Source organism: Panulirus ornatus, chromosome 20 (assembly GCF_036320965.1).
Source record: "Panulirus ornatus isolate Po-2019 chromosome 20, ASM3632096v1, whole genome shotgun sequence".
In the NCBI taxonomy this organism is placed as follows: Eukaryota; Metazoa; Arthropoda; class Malacostraca; order Decapoda; family Palinuridae; genus Panulirus; species Panulirus ornatus.
In genome coordinates this window covers 45,118,033-45,142,002 of record NC_092243.1, presented here as the reverse complement: position 1 = coordinate 45,142,002, position 23,970 = coordinate 45,118,033, and the positions used below count along the sequence as shown (strand labels likewise).

General features: G+C 39.3%; 1 protein-coding gene across 5 annotated transcripts in view; it reads right to left on the bottom strand.

The window, feature by feature from the left end:
• Nucleotides 1-23,970, bottom strand: part of LOC139755803 (multiple PDZ domain protein-like) — a 252,211-nt gene that overhangs the window by 57,034 nt on the left and 171,207 nt on the right. The window lies entirely within an intron of this gene.

Below are 23,970 nucleotides of genomic sequence, written 5' to 3'. Positions count from 1 at the left end.
AGCGCACATGGTTCCATTAGCTGCTACGTCCACTTCCAGTATCTAAAACACTTTACCTCCTCCAGGTTTTCTCATTTCACCCACACCCACACTAGCCTGTCTCTCTCCACTGTTGAGCCTAATCTTCTTGCTTTTTCATATGCAATCTAATTTTTTTCCTTTCACACACTCTACCAAACTCGAAAACCAACTTCTGCAGTTTCTCACTCGAATCTGCCGCCAGCGTTGTGACATCTGCAAACAAAAACTGACTCACCACCCACGCTCCCCACTCCTGAAAGACTGCAGACCTGCTCCTGTATCCATGGCCTTTGCATTTACCTCCCTCACCAACCCATCCATAAACAAATTAAATGGCCATGGTGGCATAACACAAATTTGCCGTAGATCAACCTTCACCTAGAAGAAAGTGCCCTCCTCGCTTCTGACTCGCACACAACCCTTTCAGCCCATCGCTTTCAGGTTTCTCAATCATATTCCTCTTACTATCGCACTTCACTTTTACAATGTCATTCCTTAATCAATCAACCCTCCCGAAACCATTAATTGCCCTTGGGTATTTCGTATCCAATACATCAAACCTGTTTTTTTTTTTTGCACTGAAGGCCAAAGCTTCGCACCTATGCAATTCTGGTCTCACACATATCCATCTTTGCCCTCTTTCCACATACACCTAAATGTACCCAGAACCTTTGCCCCGTCACCTACCCTATGGTTCACTTCAGCTCTCATGGTTCCCTCCATTGCTGTGTCCATTCCATGATTCAAAGCACTTCAATGCTTCCCCCATTTAAACCCACACTAACACTGTTTCCCTCCTGCCCCGCTGCTAAATATCATGACCTTACTTTTATTCACATCAACTCTCGACTTTCTTCTTTTCACATATTCTCCCAAAATCGGACACCAGATTCTGCATTTCGTACTAGTCTCTCTCACTAGAACCGTGTCATTTGCAAACAGCATCTGACTCGCATCCTAGAACCCAACCTCCACCAACATGCAGACGCGCCTCTCCATCTAAGACCCTCGTATTTACCTTCTACTCCAATTTTTCAACGAACATACATCCCACACCCTTGATGCAGACCCATCTTCATTTGGAACCACTCATTCTCATCGCCTGCTACTTCTTTACTCTCCGGATAACGTCTTTATTATATCCACTTATTTTCCTCGCACACCATGTATTCATAGCACGGTTCACGAGACATCTTGTCAACATTGTCATGCATTTTCACCAGATACGTGATTGCCGCTTACAAATCCCTCTCTTCCTCCAGGTAGTTTTCATACACATATTTCAGAGGAAACACCTAGTCCACAGATTCGCTACCCATCTTGACGCCACATAGCTTCACCCTGGTCTGGTCCTGTGCGCGCCACCACCCTCTCAGTTATGATTCTCCAATACATTCATAACGATTATACTCGACAGACTTTTGCAATTCACAAACTCAATTTTATCGCCCTTCCCTATTTATTCCGGCACTATACAGGCATTCTGTTCAAAGTGGTTTGGACATATGGGAAGGAGGAACGAAGAGAGACTGACTAAGAGATTATGTGTCGGAAGTGGAAGGAACAAGGGAAAGGGGAAGACACTACAGGATAAAGAAGGGTTCAGTGAAAGATGATATGAGTTATCAGGTCCTGAGCATGAAGGAGGGTGAAAGGTGTGCATAGGACAGAGAGATTTGGTGCGATATGATATACGGGGAGCGATGTGCTGTCGATGGGTTGGACAAGGGCTTGGCTGTAGATATGGAGATCTGGTTTAGGTGCATTATACATAACAGCTGCCTTGATGACACGAAAAATTGCGAACCAGAAGGCTATCGTTGTGTGATTGACTGCTGCTAGGCGTAATGCGAGAATGCTTGGATCAATTAGTTATTGTACCTGAAGCTGAATGTAATCAGTTACATAATTCAACAGAAGAACAGTTTTGAAAGTACATTGTTTTTCATGAAATTGCTGAAACCGAAGCAGAGAGCCACCAACGGTGATGTCCACATATAGAATCAAATCTGTGGTAAGGTCTGCTGAATACATCCCACATGTTCCAGTGTGTTAACACCAGTGTTCTCAGTGCCATGAAAACTGATTAGAGACGAACACCAGGCCTGTAACTGTGCACTTTTGTAGGGATACAGTTGTTTTAACTGTCCTTATTACTGATTTTGTATTACTGATAAATTAAATCCATGTTTTGATATTGATAACAAGGTATACTTCATCTATGTTGTCAATAAAAAATCAATCGGTCCGCTCAAATACGGCATGGATCTCTCATCATGTGGTCCATTATGAATAAAACTTGGACACTCGTGATCACTAAGTATCCCGGACATCTTTCTAAGAAAAAGGGTCCTGGTCTTACCCAGGACCTCCTTCCAAAAGGCTCCTGCAGCTCAAGGCTACGATCCGTACACATCCATTCTCTAGCTGTCATGTGTAATGTACCGAAACTACAACTCCCTGTCAACAACCAGACCCCACAGACCTTTCCATGGTTTACCCAGACGTTTCACATGCCTCGTTCAGTCCACTGACAGCACTTCGCCCCCCGATATACCACTTCGTCCCAGTTCATCCTATCCCGTACACGCTTTTCACCTTCCTAAATTTTTAGACCCACAACATTCATTATATTTTTCACTCCATCCTCCCATCTCCAGTTTGGTCTCCCCTTTTCCTTTTCTCTCCCACTTCTGACACCTACACACATCACAACTGTCAACCTCTCCTCACTCAATATTCTCTCCACATGTCCGTGCCATTACAGCATACCCTCTTCAGCCGTCTCAACCACATTCCTCTTGTCAGCATACCTGTCTCATACCCTCTTATTACTTACTCGATAAACCACCTCACACCTCATACTGTCCTCAAACATTTCATTTTCAACTCATCCACCATCCTCGACTCATACTCATCTAGAGCCATGCCTCGCATCCATACAACATCGCTGGCACTTTCATTCCTTCAAACATACTCATTTTCATCCTCCAAGATAATGAACTCTCCAAACATTCCTCAATCGTCCCACAACCTTCCCCTCCTCATCCACCATATAACTCACTTCCGCTCCCTTGGTTCATTTCGCTGCCATGTCCATTTCCAGATACTTAAAACACTTAACTTCCTTAAATTTTTCTCCATTCAAACTCACATCCCAACTAACCAGTCTCTCAACTCTGCTAAACCCAGAACCTTGCTTTTATTCACATCTACTCTTAAATCATTCCTTTCACACACTCTCCCACACTCAGGCACCAACTTCTGTATTTTCTTACTAGAATCTATCACCAGTGCAGTGTCATCAGCAAAAAACAAGTTACTTACTTCCCAAGCACCTTCACCTATATAGTCTGCATACTCGCCCTTCTCTCCAAGCCCCCTACATCTATCTCCCTTACCACCCCATCCATAAACAAATTTCAAAGACATGGTGTCATCACACACCCCTGCCACAGACCCATCTTAACCTGGAACCACACGTTCCACTCTACCTACTCGCACACATGCGTTACAGTACTAAGAAAAAACTTTCACTGTTCCAGTAGCTTTCCTCCACCATATATTCGTAAGACCTTCCATAAGGAATCTCTACCAACATTATCACATGCTTTCTCCACATCTATAAATGCCACATACAAATCCTCCTGTTTTTCTAAGCATTTCTCACATACATTCTTCAAAGCAAACACCTGATCCACACATCCTCTACCACTTCTGAAACCACACTGCTCCTCCCAAATCTGATGCTGTGTACATGCTTCACCCTCTCAAATGAATACCAATGTAGTTCAAATACTCAACTTTGTCTCCCTTACTTTTCTACAATGGCAGTATACATGCATTCCACCAATCCTCATGCACTTCACCATGATCCATACATTCACTGAATATCCTTACCAACCAATCAACAACACAGTCACTCAATTACAATACTATCCACTCCTTCCGCCTTGCCACATTTCATCTTACGCAAGGCTTTCACTACCTTTTCTCTCTTCACCAAGCCACTCTCCATAAATTTCTTACTTCGCTTACCACCCCGGCCCAAACACCCTACGTCTGCCACCCTATCATTAAAAACAGTCAACAATCCTTCAAAATACTCACTCCATCTCCTCCTCACCTCAACACTGCTTGTTACTGATTTCTCCGTTTTCCCTCTTCATCGATGTTCCCATATGTTCTTTTGTTTTTCTTACCCAATCAACCTCTGAATACATCTTACTTTCCCTGAAATTAACTGTAGATCGCTCGCTCCAACTCTCATTTGCCCTCTTTTTCAACCCCTGTACCTTCCTCTTGACCTCCTGTCGATTTCATTTGTACATTTCCCAGTTATTTGCACACCTTCCCTGCAAGAATCCCCATTCACGTGTCTTCTCTTTTCCGAAGAATCACTCATTCACTTCCATCAGCAACTTCGTTATCCAACCATTCACAACCCTCTCTCACACCCCGCCCCCTTTCCTCCCAACTTCCGACTGACACACACTTCTCTTGCACGTGTCAGCACTGCTTCCTAAAATTTTTCCATTCCTCATCCACTTCCCTTGCTTCGTTTACTCTCAACATTTTGCCATTCTGCACTAACTCTCTCGGGGTATTTCTTCAATCACGTCTCTTTTCCAAGTTCACTTACTTTCACCACTCTCTTCTCGCTCATATAATTTCCTCTTCCAAAAACCTTTACCAATCTTCACCCTCGCCTCCAGCAGGTATTTTTAGACATTCCACCAGTTGTCCCTCTCAACACATTCACATCCAAAAGTCTCTCTTTTGTACGCCAATTAATTTGTATGTAGTCCAATAATTCCCGCTTACTATTTTTCCTACTGACCCAGGTATACTTATGTAAGTACCTTTTTTTAAAACAGGTGTTTTCAACCACCAGTCCTTTTATCAGTACATAACTTAATAGCTGTTCACCATTCCAATTCACCTCACTGAATACCCCTATGTCCCCAGTTATACCTTACACTGCCACATTACTCAGTCTCGATTTCAAATTACCCATCACTAATACCCGGTCTCGTGCATCAAAACTGCTGACACACTCATTCAGCTGTTCCCCAAACCCTGGCGTGTGTGTGCGTGTATATATATATATATATATATATATATATATATATATATATATATATATATATATATATATATATATATGACGAGGAGTAACACGCTGTCGTGAATATGCATGAACGTAAGTCCTCACATTTTTGAGACGAGGTCAAATGTTCCAATGCACCTTGTTCCATCTTAGGCTGTAATCAAATGCTACTAACAATGTCAGGGAGGCACAACACATACTTCAGCTCAGGTAGGCTTTAAATCTTACCAGATGTGACCTGAGCCGGAAGGTTATGGCCTTGACCACCACCCCATCTGGTCAAGGCCTTAATCTTGCAGGTCAGGTGGCAGGAGGTGGGCTGTTGTAGGGGAGGGGGAGGTCACATGCTGGCCTGATGCAAAGTTACCAGAACATGTACATACGTACGTTGTTCTCCCGCTCCGCCAGTGGTGCCCTATATAGTAGTGTACCAGGTGATAAGCACCCATGATTAGCCGAGCCTGTGAACTGGAACATTTAATTAAGTCTCTCAGAGATATGGGCCTGCCTTCACACACACACACACATATATATATATATATATATATATATATATATATATATATATATATATATATATATATATATATATATATCTTTCTTTCATACTATTCACCATGTCCCATATTAGCGAGGTAGCGTTAAGAACAGAGGACTGGACCTTTGAGGGAATATCCTCACCAGGCCCACTTCTCTGTTCCTTCTTTTGGAAACTTAAAAAAACCGAGAGGGGAGGATTTCATATATATATATATATATATATATATATATATATATATATATATATATATATATATATATATATATATATCCCTGGAGATAGGGCAGAAAGAATACTTCCCACGCATTCCTCACGTGTCGAAGAGGACGACTAAAGGGGATGAGAGTGGGGGGCTAGAAACCCTCCCCTCCTTGTATTTTAACTTTCTAAAAGGGGAAACAGAAGAAGGAGTCACGCGGGGAGTGCTCATCCTCCTCGAAGGCTCAGATTGGGGAGTCTAAATGTGTGTGGATGTAACCAAGATGAGAAAAAAGGAGAGATAGGTAGCATGTTTAAGGAAAGGAACCTGGATGTATTGGCTCTGAGTGAAACGATGCTCAAGGGTAAAGGGAAAGAGTGGTTTGGGAATGTTTTGGGGGTAAGGTCAGGGGTTAGTGAGAGGACAAGAGCAAGGGAAGGAGTAGCACTACTCCTGAAACAGGAGTGGTGGAAGTATGTGATAGAGTGTAAGAAAGTAAACTCTAGATTGATATGGGTAAAACTGAAAGTGGATGGAGAGAGATGGGTGATTATTGGTGTCTATGCACCTGGGCATGAGAAGAAAGATCATGAGAGGCGTTTTGGGAGCAGCTGAGCGAGTGTGTTAGCAGTTTTGATGCACGAGACCGAGTTACAGTGATGGGTGATTTGAATGCAAAGGTGAGTAATGTGGCAGTTGAGGGAATAATTGGTGCACATAGGGTGTTCAGTGTTGTAAATGGAAATGCTGAAGAGCTTGTAGATTTGTGTGCTGAAAAAGGACTGGTGATTGGGAATACCTGGTTTAAAAATAAAGATATGCATAAGTATACATATGTGAGTGGGAGAGATGGCCAGAGAGCATTATTAGATTAGAGCATTATTAGATTACGTGTTAATTGATAGGCGCGTGAAAGAGAGACTTTTGGATGTTAATGTGCTGAGAGGTGCAATTGGAGGGATGTTTGATCATTATCTTGGAGGCGAAGGTGAAGATTTGTAGAGGTTTTCGGAAAAGAAGAGAGAATTTTGGGGTGAAGAGAGTGGTGAGAGTAAGTGAGCTTGTGAAGGAGACTTGTGTGAGGACGTACCAGGAGAGATTGAGTGCAGAATGGAAAAAGGTGAGAGCAAAGGACGTAAGGGGAGTGGGGGAGGAATGGGATGTATTTAGGGAAGCAGTGATGGCTTGCGCAAATGATGCTTGTGGTATAAGAAGCGTGGAAGATGGGCAGATAAGAAAGGGTAGCGAGTGGTAAGATTATTAGTGAAAGAGAAGAGAGAGGCATTTAGACGGGTTTTGCAGGGAAATAGTGCAAATGACTGGGAGATGTGTAAAAGAACGAGGAAGGAGGTCAATAGAAAGGCGCAAGAGGTAAATAAGAGGGCAAACGAGAGTTGGGGTGAGAGAGTATCATTAAATCTTAGGGAGAATAAAAAGATGTTTTGGAAGGAGGTAAATAAAGTGCGTAAGACAAGAGAACAAATGGGAACATCAGTGAAGGAGGCTAATGGGGAAGTAATAACAAGTAGTGGTGATGTGCGAAGGAGATGGAGTTAGTATTTTGAAGGTTTGTTGAATGTGTTATATGATAAAGTGATAAGCAGACTGGTAAGGATCTATCTGTTAGACTTAAGCAACACAAATATAGTATAAGAACGGGACAACAATCAAATGCCTTGTTTAATCACGTTAAAAACTATGATCATTGTATTGACTGGGGTAATGCAATCTCAGTTTTTAACTCTAACTCCAGTACCATGAGAAATATCAATAAATCTTCTATTATTAAATACACAAAGAATGATAATCTTCATATTAGTGAAGGCCTATACAAATTGGATAGCTTTACTGTTGATGAAATTTGTAGAAAAATTCCCTTTCTTGTACAAATAATAAGTTTATGATACGCTCGTTGTCTGTTTTGGACAATCGCATGTTTACCAAATGGTGCCTAGCTATGTCTCCTCGTTGTATATCAACTGACTTATATTTCTTTCTTGTATCTCCCATGATGATGTGATTATTACACGAAAGTGCACCTGGGAACTTATCGTATTTCATTTTCCCAGTGGATTCATAGGAATATATATATATATATATATATATATATATATATATATATATATATATATATATATATATATATATATATATATTCTTTTCTTTCTTTCAAACTATTCGCCATTTCCCGCGTTAGCGAGGTAGCGTTAAGAACAGAAGACTGGGCCTTGGAGGGCATATCCTCACCTGGCCCCCTTCCCTGTTCCTTGTTTTGGAAAATTAAAAAAAAAACGAGAGGGGAAGATTTCCAGCCCCCCGCTCCCTCCCCTTTTAGTCTCCTTCTACGACACGCAGGGAATACGTGGGAAGTATTCTTTCTCCCCTATCCCCAGGGATATATATATATATATATATATATATATATATATATATATATATATATATATATATATATATTTTTTTTTTTTTTTTTTTTTTTCCAAAAGAAGGAACAGAGAAGGGGGCCAGGTGAGGTTATTCCCTCAAAGGCCCAGTCCTCTGTTCTTAACGCTACCTCGCTAATGCGGGAAATGGCGAATAGTATGAAATATATATATATATATATATATATATATATATATATATATATATATATATATATATATATATATATACAGCTAGAGACTGAGTGTGAACGAATGGGGCCTTTGTTGCCTTTTCCTAGCGCTACCTCGCACACATGAGGGGGGGGAGGGGGATGTTATTCCATGTGTGGCGAGGTGGCGATGGGAATGAATAAAGGCAGACAGTATGAATTGTGTGCATGTGTATATATGTATGTGTTTGTGTGTGTATACATATGTGTACATTGAGATGTATGGGTATGTATATTTGCGTGTGTGGACGTGTATGTATATACATGTGTATAGGGGTGGGTTGGGCCATTTCTTTCGTCTGTTTCCTTGCGCTACCTCGCAAACGCGGAAGACAGCGACAAAGGAAAATAAATGAATAAATAAAATATATTTATATATACATATATATATATATATATATATATATATATATATATATATATATATATATATACATATATATATATACTTACATTCTTTCTTTTTCTTTTAAACTATCCGCCATTTCCCGCATTAGCGAGGTAGCGATAAGAACAGAGGACTGGGCCTTTGTGGAATATCCTCACCTGGCCCCCCTCTGTTCCTTCTTTTGGAAAATTAGAAAAAAGAAAAAAAAATAATAATGATAATAATGATGTTTCTTAATGGTGTGATCATATTCACTTTTACGCTGATGATTCCACTGGTCATACATTTTTCCACCTGTCCTCACTCTTAATACTTTCCTCATTCCTCTCACTGACCATATCTACACTCTTGACTGGAACCTGTGCAGCGCCTCGCTGTGGAACAGCAGCGTCTCGCTGTGGAACAGCAGCGTCTCGCTGTGGAGCAGCAGCGTCTCGCTGTGGAGCAGCAGTGTCTCGCTGTGGAGCAGCAGTGTCTCGCTGTGGGGCAGCAGTGTCTCGCTGTGGAGCAGCTGTGTCTCGCTGTGGGGCAGCAGTGTCTCGCTGTGGGGCAGCAGTGTCTCGCTGTGGGGCAGCAGTGTCTCGCTGTGGAGCAGCAGTGTCTCGCTGCGGGGCAGCAGTGTCTCGCTGCGGGGCAGCAGTGTCTCGCTGCGGGGCAGCAGTGTCTCGCTGTGGGGCAGCAGTGTCTCGCTGTGGGGCAGCAGTGTCTCGCTGCGGGGCAGCAGTGTCTCGCTGTGGGGCAGCAGTAAGGTAGTTCAACTGAACAGCGGAACAATCCATTTTTTCCCAACGTCTCGCTATACCGCATTCCTATCACTGTGTTCAGTTGACATCAGTGAATACCACAGTAAGCAGGGTAGGATGGGGCAGTCACAACTCTCACTATAACCAGAACACAACAGGCTACCAACATCACAATATTTTTGTGCCGTAATAATTTCTGTTGTGAGCAGGGCAGGGTAACATGTAGCTGTCAGCAGGGCAGGCAGGGTAACATGTAAGTGTCAGCAGCGCAGGCAGGGTAACATGTAAGTGTCAGCAGCGCAGGCAGGGTAACGTACAACAGTCAGCAGGGCAGGCAGGTTAACATGGAGCTGTCAGCAGGGCAGGCAGGGTAACGTGTATCAGTGAGCAGGGCAGGCAGGGTAACATGTAACTATCAGCGCTACAGGCTCTTGTTCACATCAAAGCTCTGAACACTTCAGTTAATCACAAGTCCTTGTGTGGCGCGGCTTATGTTCTCTCAATCTCCAGCACAGCCAGGCTGCTGTGAATACAGCATGGCCTCGCTGCTTTGCATACAGCACAGCCAGGCTGCTGTGAATACAGCATGGCCTCGCTGCTTTGCATACAGCACAGCCAGGCTGCTGTGAATACAGCATGGCCTCGATGCTTTGCATACAGCACAGCCAGGCTGCTGTGAATACAGCATGGCCTCGCTGCTTTGCATACAGCACAGCCAGGCTGCTGTGAATACAGCATGGCCTCGCTGCTTTGCATACAGCACAGCCAGGCTGCTGTGAATACAGCATGGCCTCGATGCTTTGCATACAGCGCAGCCAGGCTGCTGTGAATACAGCATGGCCTCGATGCTTTGCATACAGCACAGCCAGGCTGCTGTGAATACAGCATGGCCTCGATGCTTTGCATACAGCACAGCCAGGCTGCTGTGAATACAGCATGGCCTCGCTGCTTTGCATACAGCACAGCCAGGCTGCTGTGAATACAGCATGGCCTCGCTGCTTTGCATACAGCACAGCCAGGCTGCTGTGAATACAGCATGGCCTCGCTGCTTTGCATACAGCACAGCCAGGCTGCTGTGAATACAGCATGGCCTCGATGCTTTGCATACAGCACAGCCAGGCTGCTGTGAATACAGCATGGCCTCGTTGCTTTGCATACAACACAGCCAGGCTGCTGTGAATACAGCATGGCCTCGTTGCTTTGCATACAGCACAGCCAGGCTGCTGTGAATACAGCATGGCTTCGTTGCTTTGCATACAGCACAGCCAGGCCGCTGTGAATACAGCATGGCTTCGTTGCTTTGCATACAGCACAGCCAGGCTGCTGTGAATACAGCATGGCCTCGATGCTTTGCATACAGCACAGCCAGGCTGCTGTCAATACAGCATGGCCTCGATGCTTTGCATACAGCGCAGCCAGGCTGCTGTGAATACAGCATGGCCTCGATGCTGTGCATACAGCACAGCCAGGCTGCTGTGAATACAGCATGGCCTCGATGCTTTGCATACAGCACAGCCAGGCTGCTGTGAATACAGCATGGCCTCGATGCTTTGCATACAGCACAGCCAGGCTGCTGTGAATACAGCATGGCCTCGATGCTTTGCATACAGCACAGCCAGGCTACTGTCAATACAGCATGGCCTCGATGCTTTGCATACAGCGCAGCCAGGCTGCTGTGAATACAGCATGGCCTCGATGCTTTGCATACAGCACAGCCAGGCTGCTGTGAATACAGCATGGCTTCGTTGCTTTGCATACAGCGCAGCCAGGCTGCTGTGAATACAGCATGGCCTCGATGCTTTGCATACAGCGCAGCCAGGCTGCTGTGAATACAGCATGGCCTCGATGCTTTGCATACAGCACAGCCAGGCCGCTGTGAATACAGCATGGCTTCGTTGCTTTGCATACAGCACAGCCAGGCTGCTGTGAATACAGCATGGCCTCGATGCTTTGCATACAGCACAGCCAGGCTGCTGTGAATACAGCATGGCCTCGATGCTTTGCATACAGCGCAGCCAGGCTACTGTGAATACAGCATGGCCTCGATGCTTTGCATACAGCACAGCCAGGCTGCTGTGAATACAGCATGGCCTCGATGCTGTGCATACAGCACAGCCAGGCTGCTGTGAATACAGCATGGCCTCGATGCTTTGCATACAGCACAGCCAGGCTGCTGTGAATACAGCATGGCCTCGCTGCTTTGCATACAGCACAGCCAGGCTGCTGTGAATACAGCATGGCCTCGATGCTTTGCATACAGCACAGCCAGGCTACTGTCAATACAGCATGGCCTCGATGCTTTGCATACAGCGCAGCCAGGCTGCTGTGAATACAGCATGGCCTCGATGCTTTGCATACAGCGCAGCCAGGCTGCTGTGAATACAGCATGGCCTCGTTGCTTTGCATACAGCACAGCCAGGCTGCTGTGAATACAGCATGGCCTCGCTGCTTTGCATACAGCGCAGCCAGGCTACTGTCAATACAGCATGGCCTCGATGCTTTGCATACAGCGCAGCCAGGCTACTGTCAATACAGCATGGCCTCGCTGCTTTGCATACAGCGCAGGTCGGGTGTTGTGCAAACAGCATATCCCTACAGCCGTGTATACAGCACAGCCTGGCATTTGTGTATATAGGACAACCTGGCAGCTGTATACTGGTCACAGCCAGGCAGCTATGAATACAAGGGAGACCGGCAGCTATGAATACAGCACAGTCCAGCACCTATGAATACAGGACAGTCCAGCAGCTATGAATACAGGACAGTCCAGCAGCTATGAATACAGGATAGCCCGGTATCTATGAATAATGGATAGCCCAGCAGCTATGAATATTGGACAGCCCAGCAGTTATGAATACAAGTGAGACCGGCAGCTATGAAAACAGGATAGCCCGGAAGCTATGAATACAAAGGAGACTGGCAGCTATGAATACGGGATAGCCAGGCAGCTATGAATACAGGATTGCCCGGCAGCTATGAATACTGGATAGGCCGGCAGCTATGAATACAGGATAGCCAGGAAGCTATAAATACAAGGAAGACCGGCAGCTATGAATACAGGATAACCCGGCAGCTATGAATACAGGACAGCCCGTCAGCTATGAACACAGGATAGCCCAGCAGCTACGGATAAGGACTAGCCCGGCAGCCATAGATATAGGAGAGGCCATCAGGTATGAACACACGGCAGCCTGGCAGCTATAATTACAGGTTAGCTCGGCAGCTATAAATGGCGTGTTGATGGAAACGACACTTTTCGGGCAGACATAATTCCCCTCAGACACTCGGGGTCACAAAAACGGCAGCTACGAGATTGAAATATTCAATCAGACTTGGTAAACATGAGAGATTTAACGAAGCTATAATGATGGGGGAGGGGGAAGGGGGGGGGGGATCACTGTGTGTCGCGTGCAGGCCACACGGTAAGGGGGGAGGGGTGGGAAAGGTGGAGACAGTGCAGGCCACACGGTAAGGGGGAAAGGCGAAGACAGGGCAGGTCACACGTTAAGGAGCTGGGAGGGGAGAAGACAAGGTGGTAGGTCAGGAGAGAGAGAGAGAGAGAGAGAGAGAGAGAGAGAGAGAGAGAGAGAGAGAGAGAGAGAGAGAGAGAGAGAGAGAGAGAGAGAGAGCCCAGAATGTGGAGGGGGGACACTGCTGGGCAGCTCTGGTCATGGTAGGGAGCAGACGCTGCTTGACCTACTCCCGTCATCGCCAGGCCACCCCCTTCCTACCCTCTGATTCTGCTTTGACTTCAGTCATTTCCTTCAGTTTTCCACCATTACTCTCTAACGTGAAGTACACGGCCCGTGTGGGTGGGTTTTAAGACTGTTCAGTACAGTGTGGGACACACCCGCTCCAAGACTTTCTCTTGCTGGCGTAGGTCTGTGTTAAAAGCATCTATGCTGCAGTAGGCAAACTTCATGATTCCATGATGGAAGTGAACAGGCTGAGAGGAAGTGAAATTGAAAGCCTAAGTGATAGCCGACACAAAGCAAAGCCATGAAAAAAGCAAATCAGATCAATGGAGTTCCTCGCTCCAATGAACACTTTTTATTTCAAAATTGAAACTAAACATATTCAATCACTTCTATGCTTGAAATACTTGGGAAATATATCATAATGCTCTCAGTTACCTATATACACCCAAAATTGATAATTGGTCAAATAATACATTAAAAATGTCTTTATTTGATGAATTAAAGTTCATAACGACGACTTAACTATATTTAACCCATGATTTGTATTCAGCATGGAAAATACTCTTCATGATTAGGTTTTAAAGGGAATCTATTTTTCTGATGATAATACGAAATATTTTTCAGATCAAAAACGATTTACTTCAAAATTGAAACTTATGATATTCAATCACTTCTATGCTTAACATAATCTAGGAAAAGATATCATAATGCTCTCAGCTACGGAAATCAGTGGTCATATAATACATTGAAATGTCTTTATTCAATAACTAAATTAAATGTCATAAAAATGACTAAACTATATTTGATCAACAGATTTGTATTCAGCATGGAAAATATTCCTCATAACTAGGTTTTAAAGGAAATCTATTTCCTGTGTATAATACGGAAATTGCAAATAGTAGTTCAGGGTATATTCTAGCTCAAAAAACTTTCTATTTCAAATTGAAACTTAGCATATTCAATCACTTCTATAACTGAAATAATCTTGGAAAATATATCATAATGCACTTAGCTACCGATAGATACCCAGAAAAGACAAGTTGTCACATAATACATTAAAATGTCTTCATTTAATAACTTAATTAAAGGTCAAAAAGACGAATAAACTATATTTTAAACCCAAATTTCTATTGAGCATGGAAAATACTCCTTATGATGAAGTTTAAAGGAGAATCTATTTTTCTGAGGAAAATACGAAAAACTGCAGGTCATTTTTCAGCTCAAATAACTTTTTATTTTAGAATTGAAACTTCGTATGTTCAACCACTTCTATGCTTCAAACAATCTTGGAAACTATATCATAATGCTCTTAGGTACCAATAGATACTCAGAAAAGAGAAGTGGACTGATAATACATTAAACATGTTTTCATCTAACAATTTAACTATAGGTCAAAAAGGTAATAAAGATAATAAAGACGACTAAATTATATTTCAACCCCAGATTTGTATTCACCATGAAAAATACTCCTTATAATGAGGTTTTAAAGGAATTTTATTTTTGTGATACGAAAATTGTTGGTAATAGTTCAGGGTATTTTTCAGCTGAGAAAACTTTTTATTTGAAATTCGAAACTTAGTATATTCAATCACTTTTATACATGAAATAGTCAGGGAAAGTATATCAAAATGCTCTCAGTTACCGATTCATACCCAGTAAATATTATGATAATATCATCAGATAATACTTTGAAATTGCCTTCATTTCACAGCAGAATTAAAGATCATATACACGACCAAATGACATTCTAACCCCAGATTTGTTTCCAGCATGAAGAAGTATACCAAGAAAAATACAAAAATTGCAGGTAATAGGGGTATATTCTAACTTATAAATCTTTTTGTGTCAAAATTTAAACATAATATATCTCAACACTTATACTTGAAGTAATCATGGAAATTATATCATAATGCGCTCATTTACCGATAGATACCCAGTGAATACGATGATATCATTAGATGATAATCTAGAATTTCCTTCATTTCACAGCTTAATTAATTATCATGTAGAAGACTAAAAGATATTTGAACCCCATATCTGTTTTCAGTATAAAAATAATACTTAGAATGATGTTTTAAAGGAAATCTATTTTTCTGACAGATACCAAAAATTGCAAGTAATATTTCAGGGTACTTTTTAGCTCAAAAACTTTTTGTTTCAAAATTGAACTATGACAAATTCAAACGTTATTATGTTTGAAGTAATCATGGAAAGATACCCAGTGAATATGATTATGATATCAGATACTTTAAAATTTTCTTCATTTCACAACTTGAAAATGATCATGTAAAAGACAGAAGACCAAGAAATATTTGAACCCCATATTTGTTTTCAGCACGAAAAATTATACTTAGAATGAGGTTTGAAAGAAATCTATTTTTCTGAGAAAGATACCAAAAACTGCGGGTAATAAATTTTTGTTTCAAAACAAACATATCAAAAGAAATCTATACTTGAAGTAATCATAGAAAAATATCATGATGTTCTCAGTTAACGATAGATACCCCGTAAATACCATGATAATATCATCGCATTATACTTTAGAATTTCCTCCATTTCACATCTTAACTGATGATCATGTAGAGTAAACGATATCTTAACTCCAGATTTGTTTTCAGCATGAAAAATAATATTTATAATGAGGTTCTGAAGAAAATCTATTTTCCTGAGAAAAATGCCAAAAATTGCTGAAAATATTTCCGGGTATCATTTACCTCAAAAGAATTATATGTTTGGAAATTGAAATATATCATTTAAACACATCTATACTTGAAGTTATCATAGAAAATATATCATAATGCTCTCAGTTATTGATTCATATCCAGTAAATACGGTGATAACATCATCAGATCATACTTTGAAATTACCTTCATATCACAGCTTAATTAAAGATCACATACACGACCAAATAATATCTTTATCCCAGATTTCTTTTCAGCATGAAAAATAATAATCGTAATGTGGTTCTGAAGGAAATCAGGATATTTTTCAGCTCAAAAAACTTTTTGTTTCAAAATTGAAATAACATGTTCAAACACTTATATTTGAAGTAATCATGGAAAATATATCATAATGCGCTGATTTACCGATAGATACCCAGTAAATACGATGATATCATCAAATGATACTTTAAAATTTCCTTTATTTCACAGCTTAATTAATCATCATGTAGAAAACTAAAAGATATTTTAACCCCATATATGTTTTCTGCATGAAAAATAATACTTAGAATGACGTTTTGAAGGAAATCTATTTTTCCGAGAGAGAGACCAAAAATTGCAGGTAATAGTTCAGGGTATTTTTCAGCTCAAAAACCTTTTTGTTTCAAAATTGAAACAACATAGTAAAAGACGTTTATACTAGAAGTAATCAAGGAAAATATATCATAATACTCTCAGTTACTGACAGATACCAAGCAAACACTGCAAATCACAGCTTAAAGATCATATAGACGAGAAAACGATATTTCTATCCTAGATTTGTATTCAGCATGAAAAATAGTATTTATAATTATTTGAAGGAAATCAATTTTCAGTTCAAAAACCTTTTGTTTCAAAAGTGAAACATAACATACTCAAACACTTCTATACTTGAAGTAATAGAGGATGTTAATGTTACCGATAGATAGCCAGTCAATACGATGAAAATATGATCAGACGATGATCTCAAATTGCATTCATTTCACAGCTTCGTTAAAGATCATATAGAGGACCAAACGACATTTTACCCCCAGATTTGTATTCAACATAAAGATTAATACTTATATGGAGGTTTTGAAAGAAATCTATTTTTCCGGAAAACAAACGAAAACGCCCAGGTATTTTTGTTTGAAAACTGAAACCTAACTTATTGAAACACTGCTATACTTGGAAGAAATCACGGAAAATATATAATGCTCTCAGCTACCGATAGATTACGAGTAAATACGATGCAAATATGATCGGATGATAATTTAAAATTGCCTTCATTTCACAGATCAATTAAATATCATATAAACGATATGTAAACCCCAAACTTGTTTTCAGCATGAAAGTAAGACTTATAATGAAGTTTTGAAGTAAATTTATTTTGCTGAGAAAAATAGCAAAAATTGCTCGGTATTTTTAAGCTCGAAATACTTTTTGTTTCAAAACAGAAACATAACGCATACTTCAAGTAATCATGGAAAATATATAATGCTTTCAGTTACCGATAGATACCCACTAAATAAGTTGCAAATAATCAGATGATAGCTTAAAATTACCTTCATTTCCTAGCTTAATTAAAGGTCACATACTGGACCAAACGATATCTAACCCCAGATTTGTATTCAGCATGAAAAATAATACATATAATGAGGTTTTGAAGGAAATCTATTTTCTGAGAAAAATACCAAAAACTGGCGGATATTTTTCAGGTCAAAATCCTTTTTGCTTCGAAATAGAAACATAACATATTGAAACACATATACTTGAAGTAATCTTGGGAAATGAAGTGATCATGGAAAATATATCATAGTGATCTCAGTTACCGATGGATTCCCAGTTAATACGATGCAAATATCATCAGATGATACTATTAAAATTGCTTTCATTTCACAACTTAATCAAACATCATGTAGACGACCAAACGATATTTTAACCCCAGATTTGTGCTCAGCATGAAAAATAGTGCTTATAATGAGGACTTGAAGGAAATCTATTTTTGAGACAAGACCAAAAAAAATGCAGGGTATTTTTCAGCTCAAAAACTTTTTGTTTCAAAATTGAAACATGATATATTCAAACACATCTATACTTGAAATAATCATGTAAAATATCTAATGATGCTTCCCTCGCCGATATACACCCGATTAATATTGAATCGAATAATGACAATCTTCTCAAGACATATTCATCAATTACTGGACTTAATGAACTTAAACGCAATATGAATCCCAGATTCGGATTCAACATGAAAAGTAGTCCTTATATTGAAGTGTTGAAAGAAATCAAGTTACGTCGGATTATGGAAAATATCTAAAACTGCTTCTCTTAGCTGATATAAACATGATTAATACGAACCGAATAACGACAATCTTCTCAAAAGATAATTAATTACAGGCCTTAATGACCCCTAAACACAACATGAATCCCAGATTCGGATTCATCATGAAAAATAGTCCTTATATTGAAGTTTTCAATGATATCTAGTCACCTCGGAAAGATCTGCCGGGTATTCATTTTTCAGCCCACAAAACTTTTTCTTTTAAAACTATAATATCATATGATGAAACGCTTTTCTATTTGAGATATTCATTGAAAGTATCTTATAATGCTTCACTTGGCTGAAATATACCAGATTATTTCCAACCGAATAAATGACACACCTCTTAAAACATAATCATTAATGATAGGCCTTAATGACACCCAAACAGTATGTCAAGCTCAGATTCGTACTCAGAATGAAAATTAGTCATTATACCGAAGTTTTCAAAGTAAATCTATTACCCTCACAAAAACACCAAACATTACATACTGGGAGTCTTTTCATCCGAAAACCTTTACTCAAAAACCTTTTAGTTTTATATTTAAAATAAGATAATGAAACGCTTCTATATTTGAAACCTCAGAAAATATCTCCTTATGCTTCCCAAAGCAGACAGCTACCCATCAAATACGAACCGAATAATCACAAATTTTCCTAAATGAGAATCATGAAATACCTTATTTACAGGCAATAATTTCCCCAACACATATCTCAACCTCAGACACGAATTCAGCATAGATAATATTCCTTATCCTGAAGTTACCAAGCTAATCTATTTCCTTCACAAAAGTACCAAAAATCGCAGATAATAGTTTAGTATATTTTGTAGACCTCCCAAAAAGAAACTATCTTTCAAAATTAGAATATGTCATAATGAAGTGCTTCTATACTAGAAATAATCCGGTAAATACCTCAATGCTTCACTAAGCCGACAGATAACCAATGAATACGAACAATCATCATAGAACAATCTAAAAGAGTAAGTCAGATAAATATTGACCTGCCTTAATGTCTCCCAACCTATATTTCAATCACATATTCAATTCAGCATGAAAAATAGTCTTTATGCTAAAGTTTTCAAATCAATCTTATACCCTTAAAAAAAATTGCTGGAATAGTACATTCATTTTATAGCCCTAAAACTCTTTTGACAAACCGACAGATGCCAAATAAATACGAATCGAATAATCACAGAATTTTGCAGACAAAAAAATAATTACTCAATTACAGGCCTTCATATCCCTCAACATATATTTCAAGCCCAGATATGAACTCGGTAGGGAAATTAATTCTTATACATAGGTTTTTAAGCAAATCTATTGCACTCACAAAAAAGAAAAAAAAAAAATGGGGGGGGGGGGATCTTTCTGCACAATAAACCTTTTGATTTAATCTTGAAATATGACATAATGAAATCCATTTCTACTTCTCATAATCACGGAAAATATCTTATAATGCTTCACCAAGCTGATAGATAGTCAGTAAATGCGATCCGAATAATCACAAATCTTTTAAAAGACTAATAATAATAATCAATTATTTATTTGCATGCCTTAATGTCCCTAAACATATCTTTCATCCACGTTTTCGAATTTGCATGAAATATTTGTACTAAGGTGTTCAAGCTACTCTATCTTCCCCGCATAAATAAATAAAAAAACAAAACAGGAAATAGCTCAAGGAAATTCTTAGCCCAAAGTTGTTTTAAAAGTCAGATATGACATAATAAAAAGCTTCTATGCGTAAAATAATTATGGATAATATCTCAATCTTTCCCTGAACTTACAGACACCCAATAGATACGAACCGAATAATTACAGAATCTTCTAAAAGATTAACAATTGATTATTTATTTACAGGTCTTCACGGACCTCAGCATATATTTCAACCCCAGATTCGAATTTAGTATGAAAAATAAATCTTATACTTGAGGGTTTTAGCAAATCTAAAACCCTCACAAAAACAACAAAAACTGCAGGTAATAAAACTTCAAGGAATTTATTAGCCCAAAAAACTTTCTGACTTAAAACTGAAGTATAAGAAAGTAACGCTTCTATATTTGAAATGGTCCCCAATAACATATACTAATTCCCCACGCCGACAGATGCCCAATCAATACGAACCGAATAATGAGAAAGTATTCTAAAGGAGTAACCACTGATACCTGTTTACAAGCCATAATGTTACCCAACAAATATTTCAACCCCAGATTAGAATTCATTGTGAAAAACAGTCGTTATACTGATATCTTTAAGCAAATAAATCACCCGCAGAGAAATACAAAAATAAAGATTGTAGGGTAATAATTCAGGCAATTTTTAACCCAAAAGCTTTTTTTTTCTTTTTTTTTTTTACTGAAACATGACAAAAAAAAATCTTAACTTCCAGATAAGAATTCTGTGTGAAAAATAGTCCTTATACCGAGATCTTTAAGCACATAAATCACCCTCAGAAAAATATAGAAAAAAAATGTAGGTTAATAATTCGGGTAATTTTTAACTCCAAAGCTTTTTTTTTTTTTTTACTGAAATGACAAAAAAAAAAAAACAAACAAACCGCTTCTTACCCTTCAATTATCACAGACAATATCTCATGATACTTCATGTAGCCGATATATACCTTGTAAATACGAACGTATAATCACTAAATCTTCCATAAAAGTAACCATGAATCAATCATTCACAAGCCATAATTTTCCCCAATATATATTTCAACTCTAGATCCATATTCAACATGAAAAATAGTCCCTATACTGAGGTTTTCAAGCGAATCTTTTACACTCACAAAAAATACCAAAAACTTATGGCCCGAAAACCTTTGTTTTGAAATTGAAATATGACAAAGAAACGCTTGAAATAATTTCGAAAATATATCACAATGCTTCCCCAAGCCGACAGATAGCCAATAAATATGAACCGAATAATCACAAAATCTCCTAAATGAGTAGCATTTGATTACTTATTTCAAGATTTCAATGTCTTCCAACATATATTTCAAACCTAGATTCGTATTCAGCATGAAACGTCCTTATACTGAGGTTTCAAAGCAAACCTGTTCCCCTCAAAATAAACAAATATTTGCAGGTAAATAGTTCAACGTAGTTTGTGGATATTCTATTCAATTGAAATATGAATACTTTTATAACTGAAATAATCACACAGAATATCTCATAATACGACACATAATGAATGCCAATCATATAATCACAAAATCTTCTAAAATACTAACAATTACTTCGTTACAGGCCATAATGTTTCCCAACATATACTTCAACCCCACACTCGAATCCATCATGAAAAATAGTACTTAAACTTAGATTTCTAAGCAAATCTAGTACATTCTCTAAAAATACATAACACTGCAGGAATTCTATAGCTGAAAAATCTTGTCTTACAATTGATATATGACATAATAAGACGATTCTATCTTTGAAATAATCTCGGAAAATATTTCATAATGTTTATCTAAGCCGATAAATACCCAATAAATACGAACCAAATGATCATATAATCTAAAATAGCAACAATTAATTCCTTGTTTGCAGGCCTTATGTCCCCTAACTTATATTTCAACCCGAAATTCGAATTCAGCTTTGAAATAGTCCTTATACTGAGTATTTCAAGCAAATCTATTATCCTCACAAGAGTACGAAAATTGAAGGTTATTGTTCAGGGATTTGGCTATTCAATCAGGTTTATGCATAGTATTTTTACACAACTAAGTTTCTGACAACACAAAATTACGAGATATTGATATCTATTGCCAAAACAACTTTTCTTTTCAAATACAAAGACAGTAAATCACAAGAAATTCCTTTGATACTTGACTGATATATATCAATAGTTAACTGATATGTACCGATACTTGACTGATATATAGTGATACTTGACTGATACATACTGGATCATTGACCATAGAAAACCAATCGTCGTGTCTTCTCCAGCTTCTTGTGGTGAACTTTTGAGCTTTCCCGTCTCAGGGACCAACAGCAGTCGACCATATAACATTCCACTTTTCCTTTGTATCTTCCTTCCATAGTTTGATATCTTAGTGGAACCTTTCCCCATGTTCCTCGCTCACACTACCCAGGTTTTCAGAAAAGCAGTTCAAATACGAGGAGGAGGAGGTTAATTTTCGGACTCCTGGTGCAGCCAAGTTTTTCATATTTCTTGATCATTTCTTTGACTATATCCTTATAGTTGGGATCTTTGGGATTACCAAGAAAGTTTTGGATTACTCTTTTGAATGCAGTCCAGTCGTCTCTCTCTGCTGTGTTCATCTATCCTTCAGCCTGGTCATCCAATGTCAACTTTTCGATCTGCCGACCAACAAAGATGTCTTCTTTTACTTTTTCAAAGGTAAATTTTGGAAATTTACTACGAATATATCTGCAGCAGTTTCCTGCCTTTTCTAGAGATTTGACAAACTAATTCGACAACCCCAACTTTATATGGAGTGGTGGTAACAAAACTGTATTGGGCTCCATCAGCTTCTCGTGAATGATGTTCTTTGAACCTGGAGTAAATGGGCTTCCAGGTGGCCATTCTCTCTTTTTCCTGTGTTGATCTCTCGCTCTACTGCCACACTCATATATAAAAGCACGGCATTTTCCTGTACCCAGACTGCTGAGCAAGCAGCATGCGCAAAATCTTCAGATCTTGACACAGTCTATTAATGTCTACTGTATCCAAGCATTCCCATGGGCCACATGCATAGTGAGTGTATGTGGTCTTAGAATTATCTTGAACACCTGAAGAAGGTGTTCAAGATTTTTCAGTTTATGGATGTAGCTTACGTTGACGGCCTTAATGACCCTGGCAGTTGATAGGCCTAAAACCCAAACAACCAACCAACCCGCATTCCCAAAAGGAGCTTCAGATTCTCATTAGGTCTTCTTCAGATGCACTGACTGTGCAGAAGACATACTAAGCATGCATCAAATTAAAGAAAGAAAATAGAAAGACCTGGACCCTGTCTGTATTACACGAGTGGCAACAGTCGTGCACCACCTACACACACCAGGTGATATGCATTTCTCAGAAAACTTTAGGCCATGAGAAAAGATGGATGTTATATCTGGATTCAGCACATCACCTGATATGGTACAAATCCGTACTGTTATCGTGAAACCTCATTGTTGGAGCATACTAGTGATAGTTTCTTCCAGCCTACCACTAGTTGAGCGGGTTCTGCCTCATGCAAGCTCTACGATGGTGCCACCACTGGCTGAGAATACTTCCGACTTACACAACAACACGATGGATTCAACTTAAATCAGGTAAAAAGAAACGTCCTCCTTATTTAATAAGTTAAGATGTAAACACAGTGTTTATGAACGTTTGTGTACAAGATTAATTACGTTTCCTAAGAGGTAAACTATACACACACCCTTGACTCAATAATCAACCAGAATGTTTCCATAAACACAACTGAATTATGTGTAAATGAAAACTGTGTCTCGAGGTAATAAGAAATATTACATATAAACATCTGGCATAGCGACTGGTAATCCTCTTTCGCCATCTATATCAAATATCTTTGTGCTTTTTGTCAGTCGTAGCTGTTGTCTCGTGTTTGTAATGCAAACATAACATGGATTAGATATATTAATGTTATCCTCTGTCTCTG